At 43.3% G+C, this 12,485-nt stretch overlaps 1 long non-coding RNA gene across 1 annotated transcript; it reads right to left on the bottom strand.

The window, feature by feature from the left end:
- Positions 1-4,004: 4,004 nt before the first annotated feature.
- On the bottom strand, positions 4,005-11,018 carry LOC138363892 (uncharacterized). The gene is made up of 2 exons (XR_011228233.1): positions 10,843-11,018; positions 4,005-4,879 (listed from the first exon to the last, which is right to left on the bottom strand). It is a non-coding gene; the product is annotated as an uncharacterized lncRNA (long non-coding RNA).
- Between the last annotated feature and the right edge of the window lie 1,467 nt (positions 11,019-12,485).

Raw genomic sequence — 12,485 nt, forward strand, 5'->3', positions numbered from 1 at the left:
AGGTATGCAACGTCTCCCTCTGGGCCAAGGTTTCTAATCATTTTATGGGTTATTTTGTCGTCTCTGGGGGATATATCCTTGGGGTTTTTCTTAGCCCGATTGAGCTCATCCAGTGTGAAAGGGGCATTAGTGTCAGAGACTTCTTCACATGCTGTAAGGATTCTGTCCCACCTTTTTTCCTCTAATTCTGTCTGCACTTCTAATACATCTGGTGGAAGTTGATTGCTGGCTGCTCTTTCTGCAAACCTGGTTTCTAATACTTTGGCTTCCTGTTGAGGATCCTTGGGGTGTGGAACTTAGGCGTTTTATTTCCTTTGTCCCGGTAGATTTGCTGCCACATCTCTCCAAGAGAGGTGTGTTCATTCAGATGTGAACACCATTCCAGCCACTTTTGTTCTTTTATTTGTCTGGTCTCTCGATGCACATGTTCCTTGACCTCACAAAGTAAGGTCCTGTTGCGGTCACTTGGCTGCTTTTTGTATAGCTTTCTTGTTGTGTTGAGTCTATGGTTGAGTTCTTTGACACGTTCGCAATAGTACCAATGATCTTTATGGTGTCCGGTGGACTGTTTTTTCAGTGGGATTGAGTGGTTGGCTGCACTTTGAATCGGTTTGACAAAATCTTGTACTGCCTGATTAATGTCTTCGGGAAGATCATAGTTTCTATGCCACTCTGAAATAAGGTTTTGAAATCGGTCCCAGTTTGCTAAAGCAAAGTTCCAGGCTTCAGATGGACGCGGAGGTGGGGTTGGTAGATATAACTTAAGATCAATTTGGACCCTATAGTGGTCGCTTGTGAGTGTGGGCTCAACTGATCATGTTGTTGCATCTCTTAGGGTGGCTGAAACGAAGGTAAGGTCTAATTTACCTCTTTGGATGTGGGTAGGTTCACTCCTGTTTAGGATTTGTATTTCTGGTAGCTGGTCTTTAGTAGATGTGCAATGTGAATGTCGACCTCATTTGTTGTGTTCGAGCCCAGTGCCAATCGATGATTGGCATTAAATCTCCACAAATGATTGTGTTTGATGAAGTCGCGTGCCATGAATGAAAATATTAGAAGACTGAGGCACTAGTGAATAAAATTTGAAAAACATACCCTGGGCTAGATGCAACCGTTGAAAACATTGAAAACACTCCTGAGGCTACAACTGTGTGCCCGGAGAAAAATTTGAAAACACCCCTGTAGCTACAACCGTGCATGGGGAAAAAAATACCCCCCCCCCCCCCCGTAGCTAAATAGTGCGTGGGAAAAGCAAAACGCACAGTTTTAGTCATAACTTCCACTACTATTTACAGTAGTGCTCTATATTTGCCCTATGCCCAATAAACGATCCTTGAAGAAAGATTGACAATGCTTAAATTACGTTCTCTTAGAACGGCAATGAAATAGAGGCGACATGATATAGGTGTGACTGGTCATGATAAAGTGGGGATATTAATAGCCTATTAATATCTCTCTCAATACCTCAACTGTACTCTGCCATCACAGGCAATATTCGGGTACCTTGGCTCGTATTTTTTCGCTCATTGCTCATTTTGTTATTCAATTCATAAGCCCTAACAAACCATCCTAGCCTAACTTACTATATAACAAACAAAATACATTTTTACAGACTCGTTTTAGCGAAGACGCAAAAAGCTGCCTAGTATGAGGATAGAGTATTAGCTCCCATTAACAAATAGGTTTTAAGACCAACACCAACCCTGTTTAACTGTGTGTGACGTCACCAGATGGACAATGCAGCGTTGGCGTCCAACTTGCACATGTACTGTATTAGATATTATTCAAATGGCTGTACTAGCCATCCCCAGCTAACCTAATCAGAGGTTTAAGAATATACATTTTAGTCATCCACGACTTCAATCATTATTCAGTGATAAGTTCAAACTGTATATTATTATTCATAAGAACAATATAAGCAAACTGCCACGACTCAATGGATCAATGGCTGCTTCAGCTTCTCTGTTTCATTTCGTCCTTTTTACTATATCAAATAAGACTACCTATCCTTGGGTAGGAAAGCTTAATTTTAAGAAGGGACTTCATACATTATTTACCTGAAACTCACGATGCTAAAACAACACATGAATTAAGAGGCGAGAGCACACAACTTCACTGCAAGATATGAAATAACATGGTAAATTTGGAAAATGACGGTCATACATTGTTAAAATTGGTTTTATTTCATGGTTATATTAAATAGTTAACATTGTTTAATGTAAACAATTTATAAAAAAAAACATTACCACTTGATATTTATGCAATTTTAAATAATTTACGGTTTTCAACATATTTAGAAATGAATTCGAATAATTGTATGGAAGTTAACGAGCGACCTCGAAAACCGGTAGTGTATTTATGCGACACCAGCTTCATTGCCATTTCTTGTGTAAGGTGTTCGTCATTGTTGTAAAACTTACGTATTTTACTTGTTAGTTTATGAATTTGTCAGCATGGGGCATTACATCTTTCAACTTCTCTATGCATCCTAATTCTTCATCACTAATGAAGTCCGGAATGTCAACAGTCATGTCATGGAGTGAGCGTTTGTCTTTCTTTCAAATATTGGTCCTCGACGAAGTTGAGCCGCTGGATGGAGTCACCTTTCTCTGAGCTCTGGTAGTATCTCAAAAGTCATCTCACGACTTAAATGTGTGTGTTTAGCTGACGAACGTTTTTCTTTAAGCATGATGAGCATCTGCATGGGGTCTGCGTCCTTCACGACCTCTGGTGGTTCATTTATTAAGTTGGACAGCGCGGGCTGAAATTTTTTAGCTCAAATGTTCCAAAAACAGACTTTTGAAGTTCTACAGGCAGACTTGAATTTTGTTTCATTATTCAGTGCTCTTTCCTTAAAGGTTTCTTTGTGAAATGGAATTTGATTATTCCCATTTTCTTCCTGATCTAGAGGCTCATATTTTCCATATATGTAACGTATAACTGCAGTCTCCATCACAAAAAAAATGCAGCATAATCTCAAGTGATGAACACTAACTCCATGATTAACTGATGATTTACCGATGTCCATTATTAACTGTACTGTAGATGAAAGTGTCGTCGATGAACACTGGTCGGTAGATCCTATGGTGACCAAATGGTTCTTGTTTCAGATTTAGCTTGTACATGTAGGCCTCTCCAAACCCCTCTGCATACTCCGCCTCCACGCAGGTCGCACACCAAACCTGTGTCAGGTTAGGTTAGGGTCTACGTTTCGTTTCATTTCTTTGAACTGTACCCTGGGGCTGGTCCTCTCCCCCAGTTCGGTTGAGATGATCTACCTGCACAGCTGCTCTAACAACGTGGTCCTTTATAGACTTTCCTCGCCTCCAGGCGATCATAGAAGGGTTTTGTGGGAATTTTACCCAGGAAGGATGTTCACTGTACGTTTCCCTCATCCATGTGCATACTTCCTGGAGTTTTATCTTAAGCTGTGCTGCAAGGCCAGGGAAAAGGATTGGGAGGATACATCTCTTGTCTTCCTCTTGTGTTCTAGGTCTGAGTAGCTCCACCCTTGTTATTTCTCCGAGTTTCTCCTGGGCCGCATGTATTATTGTCTCTGGGTAGTCTCTGTTCCTGAACATATCCCATAGGTCATCAAGCTGGGGATATAGCGTCTCTTTGCTGTTAATTAATCTGCTTGAGTGAGTCCAAGTGAGTAGGGTAGCGATTTCTTCAAGGCTAGTGGTTGGTTCGAGTCTAATTTCAGATACGTGTGAAGGCTAGTCGGTTTATAGTATGTCTTCGTATGCAGATCCCTGGTTAGCTGGTCTATATACACTGTTGTATCTAGGAAATTTATCGTGGAGTCAGTGTTCGAGGGTAAACTTAAGGTTCTCATGAACTGTATTTGACCATGAAAAGAAACCTAGGCACGGGAACCGTCCTCCATTATTCCGAAGATGTCTATGTAACAAATATACCGCCGGTCCGTCCTTCCTGTGGGATAGTTTCCTCTCAAACACTACATGCACAAATATTTCAGTGATTCCCACACTACTGGATGCTCTTATCGCTGTACCCTTGTTTTGCCGGTATGCTCATCCTTCAAATTGCAAAAGGGTGTCATCACATGGAGGATGGCCTCCTACAGAGTTTTTCGAGGGGTCCTCCATACTCCTGCGTCTCTACGTTCCTCTGATTCTTGCTTTGTTATCTGTAAAAAAAAAAAGTTGCTACCACATTTGCAGCTTCTCTGTGGTATGCTCTGGTAGAGCGATACCACATCCATGGAAAAAAGGCGAGCCCCTCTTGGGACAGGGCCTCTAATTTCTGCAATTTTCTTGAGGAAATCCGTCATATCTTTGATTCTTTCTGGTCGTAGACGTAGTAAAGGGTTCAGGAGGGCGGTGCAGATCCAGTCTACTGGCCTTGTTGGGGCCTGGCAGCTGCTTAGAACCCGTCTCCCTTGCCACGTTCCTGTTTCTTCTAGTGCTTTATGGATCTTTGGTAAAAGGTAGAGGTGGGGAATGATGGATTCAAAGGCTAGGAAGAAATCTCTCGCCCCTGCTTGCAAGAGTCCTCCTTTCCCGTCCCCAGTTTTGTTTTCGAACAGCTTGAGGACTATTTTTACTCCTCGTTTGGGCGTTTCTAAGTGCCGCATCCTGGTTGTGTATCTGTTTGTAGGCTGCAGTGTCTGCCAGGTGCCTCTTCATCTCGTTCCTGTAGTTGTCCTTTCTCCAGGTGACGACAGCACCTCCCTTGTCCGCCGGCTTTATCACAATAACCGTGAGTCCTTTCAGCGTCCCTCTCCTCCCTTGTGAGATTACAGTTGCGTCGTCGTTCCGCACCGCGCTTGAGGTCTACCTTCATTTGCTGGATTACCGGTTTAAGGCCTAGGTTGTAGTTTGGGCACTGGACTGGTTTGTCGAGATGGAGGTACCTAAAAGAGAGCGAGAGTTTAGTTTTTAATTGCTCCCTGTGACTTACCTTGCTCCGGCCGGAGGTTGCTCCAAACTTGGTTGATACTAGTTTCCAAGTTGTTGCAAAATTTCGATAAATGGATTTGAGGGGGGGGGGGTGTAACGAGTCACTTACGAGCCTGGCCCGAGATCGGTATGCCGGAAACGAGCATTTGGCTTTTAAGAGGACAGGCTGCTTTAGTACAGTTCAAGTCGTCAATGAATTGGCAGAGTTCACCCAGACATGAAACTTACCATCTAGACCCGCATGGAGGAGCTTCCCTTACTAAGTACTTGTGTATATATATTGTATACATGTATAGACGGAGAAAGACTCCTATAAAGGTTTATTACAAGGCTCAAACCTTCACTTTCATATACATCCTACCACCCGGTTTCTCTGAAGAGACCCATCTTTCTCCCTGAGAATCTGAGTCAAAGGTATATTTAGTGACCAGAATAATCTGGGGAACGCCTTGTAGGAGCTCTGGGGCGTCCTTAAATTAAGAGGCTGCCCAGAATATACAATAGGAGAAGCTGCCAAGAAACTGGCTCCTCTCCAGCAACAAAATATTGTTCGGGAACAAACATCCAGTCAATAGAGGATGGTTCTAAGTTATATATTCCTACAGCTTCAGGAAGCATCTGAAAGGAAGTTAACAAGCTCTAGTCTTAGATGAAGGAAACGATCGGCGAACTTCCGACCTAGAACTTGCTTCCTTCGGAGCCGCCTTTGTTAGCTTGGGGGAAAAAATGGAAGTAATTAGTGTCCCTCTTAAGACCGTTATCTGTGGTCATGGAAGCTCCGCCAATTATATAACATTTTCTTCCCTATCAAGAGATACTTTGCACTTACAAATCAGTAACACAACGTTAACCCGTTCCGGAGACCCAGAAACGTTCACCTTTTAACACTTCACAGGTCCTGCCGCCTGATCACAATATTTGTCGACTTGCAGAATTGCTACAGCATTCAAAGGCTACCAATACCTTGTGCACGATACTGATGATGGCAACGTAGCTGCAAGTGCTCAGCCTCCCGAAACTGTCCGACGGTATATTCACCTTGCTAGGTTTAGCCCCGGTACTTTCCCCTCACGCTAAAACTTTCCTCTTGCCAGTCTCTCCTAACCCCAACTGAAGCATAACCCTCTTGGGTAGTTTATATATATATATATATATATTATATATATATATATATATATATATATATATATATATATATATATATATATATATATATAATATATATATATATATAATATATATATATATATATATATATATATATATATTATATATATATATATATATATAATATATATATATATATTTATATATATATATATATATATATATATATATATATATATATATATATATATATATATATATATATATATATTTGATTGGCCTAGTGGGATAGAAGACAGACTAACATATATGGACGGAGAGGAGGGGATTGAAATGTAACCGAAACTGTTAGCTTAACATTAACTATATAATAAACCACAATTCAATGTTAAAACTAAGGGCCTGAAGAACGGTTTATCACACTAAAGTGGTTAACACAGTACTTTAGACTATACCTATTAGAAGATCACTACTTCGAGGCATAGTGTGTAAACTATTAAAATTATTAAACGTAGTTCCTTCACCTATTGTACTTAGGTGGGAATATGTATCAACTACATAATGACCAACTGCGATTCGAGAGAAGTTTTTCCAAGTAACTTTAATCCTTCCATACCTGCAGTAGCGTTGTAAGCGACCAATTTCTTGGGGTCTGGTTGACCATACCTGCAGTGCTGTTGTACTGATGCACCCTCATACATACCCGAAATGTCACGTTAAATACATAAAAATACTAAATTGGACATCTTGTAAAGTTTGAGAAACATCCCGCAAGACAATCACTCGGGTCAGATTTCATCTAAAAAGCTGACTTACCACCGAATGGTAAAACTCAATCTCAGACTTGACTCATCCACAGCCCGCTCTCAACACAACGTCCAAGTGATTGTCAACCCGGCAACCAAGTAATTATCAAGACACCAAACCGGGAAGGCTATGTAGCACCATCAAATGTGCGGGATAATCAGAGGGAGCTAAATATCACCAAGGATGCCAATACGAGAACAGAAACACACAAGACGAACGATATCAAAAGTATCTGAGTCACCAAGAATACTATCAAGAGACAAGCTACCTCGAGGGACAGTCGGAAAAAAGAGACAAGCTCGTCCCGGAAATCAGGACATTCAAGAAGGATATGCACGACTGTAAGAGACAATGCAATTAGGACAATAAGGAGCAGGGCGGCGCTCCAAGTGACCATGAGTGAAAGGAGTTTGGCCAACACACAATATCGCCAGGGCCGTTTCCCATCCCCGGTTACGGAGGTAGGAGGACGGCCAAGAATACAACTTAACAAAACGTAGTTTGTTACCAGTAACAGACGACGAACAAGCATGCCAACGGGTAAGGATGGGGGAATGGATAACCGGGTAAAAAAGTCTGAATAAGGAACTCCTTTACGAGAGATGGGACAAGAACGGACAGCTTTCCTGGCGGCAGCATCCGCACGCTCATTTAAATAGACACCAATATGGCTGGGAACTCGACAAAACTCAGCCGACTTAAATTTACTGTGAACAAGAAACAGCCAATGTTCGATCTCGACAACCACTGGATGAACCATATTAAAGGACTGGAGAGCCATGAGGGCACTACATGAGCCCGCACTGACAGGCAGCGGGAAGAGTTAATAGACGGAGGAGAAGGAAGGGAAGGAGGATCGGAGGGAGACGAGGAAGAAGACAGGAGACATGACAGACCGGGTAGAAAGAAGGGGAACCCCAGACAGAGGACCAGGAGGGGGATCCTTCGGTACAGAACTCAAAGGAACAGAGCAGGGGGCAGTGATTGTATCAGGGTCCAAGGCCCGGAAACGGTTGAGAGTGAGGAAGGTGGGAAGGGCGAGGAGAGGAAGAGCGCAACACACGAGCATGAGGCGGGAGCCGGCAAACATGGCGCCTCACATCAGGAAAAGATAAGTGCTCCCGGTGCTTCAAGTTGAGGACAGCTACCTCAAACTTGTAATGGATACACCCACGGGAGAACGTAGGATGGGCCTCACTGCAGTTTACGCTGCGAGCCTGGGGAAGAAGTGCACTCCGACTTAAGATTGACCTTCGCCCCTACATAAAGGACAGAAAGAGAGCCCCAGAGCAGTGGAAGGCACCATGTGTAAACCCCCAGCACTTGTTACAGAGCCGAGGAGAAGGAATATACTCCTGGACAGAGCACCTGGCACCAGCAAGAATGACAGAGGGTGGAAGGGTCCTACCATCAAAGGTAATCTTCACAACCTGAAGGGGTTGACGGCGACGACCACGAGGGGGACGAGTAAACGTGTCAACCTGGAGGACAGAATGGTCTTGGGCATCGAGGATATGCCGAATATCATCGTGGCAGTCCTGCAGATTAAAAAACACCGGTAGCAACATGGGGCAGGAGAAGAATAGTGCCAACACTGGCATTCAACCGAGCGTTCTTCGAGACCCGAACAGGGGTCACGCCAAGGCAGGATCGGGCAGCCAAGCGGGAAGCTGCATCCCGAGAAGGAGAAGCAACGACACGTGTACCGAGACGAGTGGAGTTGAAGGTAATAGAGGCATCCACAAAATCAACAAGTTGCCGTGGGAGGGAGAAGTCGTCAGGAGGCATAGAATCAAGAGGGAGGAGATCAAGGAATTTGACCCATGAAGCGTGACCAAACAAGGCCTGATACGCATCAGTACGGGAAGGGATCGAGCGAGTGTGGCCGTGGCGCAGACAGCGTTGAGAACCCCCAGATAGAGGGGTGAAAAGGCGCAGTAGTCACAACGAGAGACTTAGCTGCGCCAAGGGACGAAGTGGTCACCACTGGGGGCTAGAAGGCTAGACAACCACAGAGGGAGGGAAGGGAGCCGAGGGAAGCAGTCAGGAGGGTCAAAGGAGGAGCAAGGTCGGGGTCCAACACAGTGGGGGTTACAGAGCTCGGTCTTCCAATACAGTCCGACTCGGGGGGCTTGGACGCCCACCTCACGAGCCTGAAAGAGTACAAGAGAAACATTCAAAGACAAATACGAAGAGAGAATTTAATCCACGAATGTGCACCATACCCACCATGGAGCCACAATTAGAGGCAGGACACCCAACTAGAAGTTATCGCCGATCATGCCGGGCCCACCCCCCCCCCCCCCCAGGGGCGCGTCGTGAGTATACGCCCCACAAACGCCACCTTAAGAACCGTCAGTCCGTCGAGATCGGGTTCAGTGACAAAAAGGGGATTGACAATAAAAGGTTCCCCTCGCTCGAGACGTTGGGTACTACAGTTCTATGGGTGTAAGAGTATGCCTCCTCAAGCTCCCGGACGTCAAAATAGAAGAAGTGTAAAGGAACAACCAAAACAAGCAAAAGGTCGGTTGGAAACGACAAGCAGATAAGAGAAGAGGGGGAGAAAAACGAAGGAAAAGTCGTTCAGCACAATTAGAGAGGACAGCAGCAGGAGCACAAGGCCACAGAAGGACATAGGACTGTCCCAAGGAGCATCACACTTCGGCCGGCAGCCACCCACCAAGCCCCCCTCCCCCCCTCACGGCAACAAAGAGCGGAACAGGGAGGGGGGACCCGGCAACCAAACATGATCTATCTTGAGGTTATCTGGAGATGATTTCGGGGCTTTTTAGTGTCCCCGCGGCCCGGTCCTCGACCAGGCCTCCACCCCCAGGAAGCAGCCCGTAACAGCTGACTGACAACCAGGTACCTATTTTACTGCTAGGTAACAGGGGCAAAGGGTGAAAGAAACTCTGCCCATTGTTTCTCGCCGGCGCCTGGGATCGAACCCAGGATGACAAGTCCAGCGTGCTGTCCGCTCGGCCGACCGGCTCCCATTATGATCGTGAAGACCATAAATGAGCCATAGACACATTAGAAAGAACTTTTTCAGCGTCAGAGTAGTTAGTAAATGGAATGCACTAGGAAGTGATGTGGTGGAGGCTGACTCCATACACAGTTTCAAATGTAGATATGACAAGAGCCCAGTAGGCTCAGGAATCTGTACATCAGATGATTGACGTTTGAGAGGCGGGACCAAAGAGCCAGAGCTCAACCCCTGCAAACACAACTAGGCGAGTACAACTAGGTGAGTACATTTAACTTGTCCTCAGTCTATGCTCGTTCCAGCACTGACCCACAACAGTTTACATTTTAACACTGTACTTAAGAGTTTTTGATTTGTGACCTATTATATATTATTTATTAGGGGAGGGAGACAGTTTGGAATACACTCACGTGCTATTGTTTCCTTCAACAACTATCAGACCTATACACAATTTAAATATACATTAATATTTACTTATATTGGACAATATAGTACTTGGTTATACAGGTTGGCTGCAGCGTGGACGACACTGACTCAGGATGGCTAGTTTCATTCACATAGGATGGTCTTATGGGGGGTATGTGACACTTGCTAGATTAAAAGTCTTTGGTCCATATTTCAAGGATTGAAATCCGATAGTTTACAAGAAACATAACTGCTTGAATTTAACTATAATTTTTTAAACTTTTTTCACCTACTTTTTATCAAACAGTAAATTTCACTATAAAGTTGACACTCGAGCAGCTGTTGTGGAACAGTTTATTACATAGCAATCTTTTTAAAGTGAAATTTTGTTTTAATAATCATCGAAAGTCCTAATCCAGATAAAAGTCTACTAATAAACAAGTATATTTCTCAATATTATATTTACAAATGAGTAAACCAGAGCTAATTGAATAATTTTAAATAAAGCTTTAATATCTTGTAACTATGCTTATTTAGACAATCAGCAAATAGAGACTATTCCACCAATAGAATACAATGTGATAAAATAACTAATCATCTAGAGTAACTTGCCTGTAAACCTGGTGCAAGTGACCTCATGCACAGGACTGTCCAGGTGACTAATTTAGTACAACCAATGAGGCGGGCGCTGAGCAGCACCTCCCCCCACGCCGGCCCGCGCCACACTGCCCGCCGTGCCTCTTGACTAGCTTGGCCTGATGGGTCAACTACCTGTGACGTCATTCACCTCACCTGACATGAGTCCGCCTCACATACAAGTAAATTACAAATTATGTCACTTCAATATTAATAGAGTATATTTCTATTAATGTGACGCATGAGCAAGTTTGAGTATGTATTAAAAGCACATACTTCACTACTGGACATTAAACCCACTACCACACCCACCAAGTAGCTTGGAAGCTCCATAACGCCTTCTGTAACTATTTCGGGGGGGGGGGGAGGGGGCGGTTTCCAGGCCAGGGGCCAGGTACAGCAACCTGTTACGGTGCTCAGCGTTCTGTATGTATATATATATATATATATATATATATATATATATATATATATATATATATATATATATATATATATATATATATATATGTATTTACTGTGTGGCTGTAGGTCGAACTCTTACCTCGTGGACTCCACCTTTCTAATTTTCGGGTATCTAATTTACCGATTAAAGACCTATTATTTCTTTGTCATATCAACTACATATACACCTACCTAGGATAGGCTGCTAGCATGGCTCCTAGACCCTCGCGATCTAAACATTCTTAGACTATTGTACCGTCTCCTTTCACACAACTTTATCATATTTATATATAAAACATTTAACTGAACAAGCTTCAACGACCTTAACATCTCACCAGTAAATTGACAGCTCTAACATTGAAAAAGATCTCTCTGACGTCCTTGTGACTCATTGGCCTCTAGTTTTTATCTACAAACCCTTGTTTTCCTGTTCCTAGCTTTGAAAAATTCTGCTTCGTCTACCTTGTCAAATTCCATTAGAATCTTGTATATTGTTATCATATTCCCTTATCTCTCCTTTCCTCAAGTGTGGTAAGGACGAGTTTCCACAATCTTTCCTCGTATTTTACGCCCTTCAACTCAAGAACGAGTCTTTACATATTTTTGAACATTTTCCAGTTTTTTATGGTCTTTTTTATAGGCACGAGTGCCACGTTGTGAATGCCTATCGAAGTGCAGGTTTCACCTTCGCTATATATAAGGCCTAAAATAGCTCCCTTTTCAAATTTTCGGAAGGATGCACGCAAGGTGTTTAGTAAGACATTATGCAGCTGTTATTCTGCTAATGTGGACTTCTGACATTACAAATGGGGTTATGTTAACTCCCAGGACTCTCCTGTTTTAAGAAATTGTTTTTTCATTTTTCCTATATTGCTGGTGTTAATACGCTTGTTACATTTTTCGTAACTTTGCATTTGGCTGGGTTAAAATTAGGCAGCCATTTTTTCAGGACTTTTCTGAAGTATGTCCAAATCTGATTAATTAAATACCTCAAACTATCACTGTCCTTTCTTCTCGTCAGCTTTGCGTCATCTGAAATACTGGTATGAAGGATCCAATTTCCTGTTAGGTGATTGACAAATTAGAGCCAATATGGGACCTAGAACGGAACCTTGTGGTGCTCCACTTGTAACCTCTCTCCACTCTGATGTCTCTGTCCTTTTGCTTCCTTCTTG

This window comes from Procambarus clarkii, chromosome 12, assembly GCF_040958095.1.
Source record: "Procambarus clarkii isolate CNS0578487 chromosome 12, FALCON_Pclarkii_2.0, whole genome shotgun sequence".
Taxonomy (NCBI): Eukaryota; Metazoa; Arthropoda; class Malacostraca; order Decapoda; family Cambaridae; genus Procambarus; species Procambarus clarkii.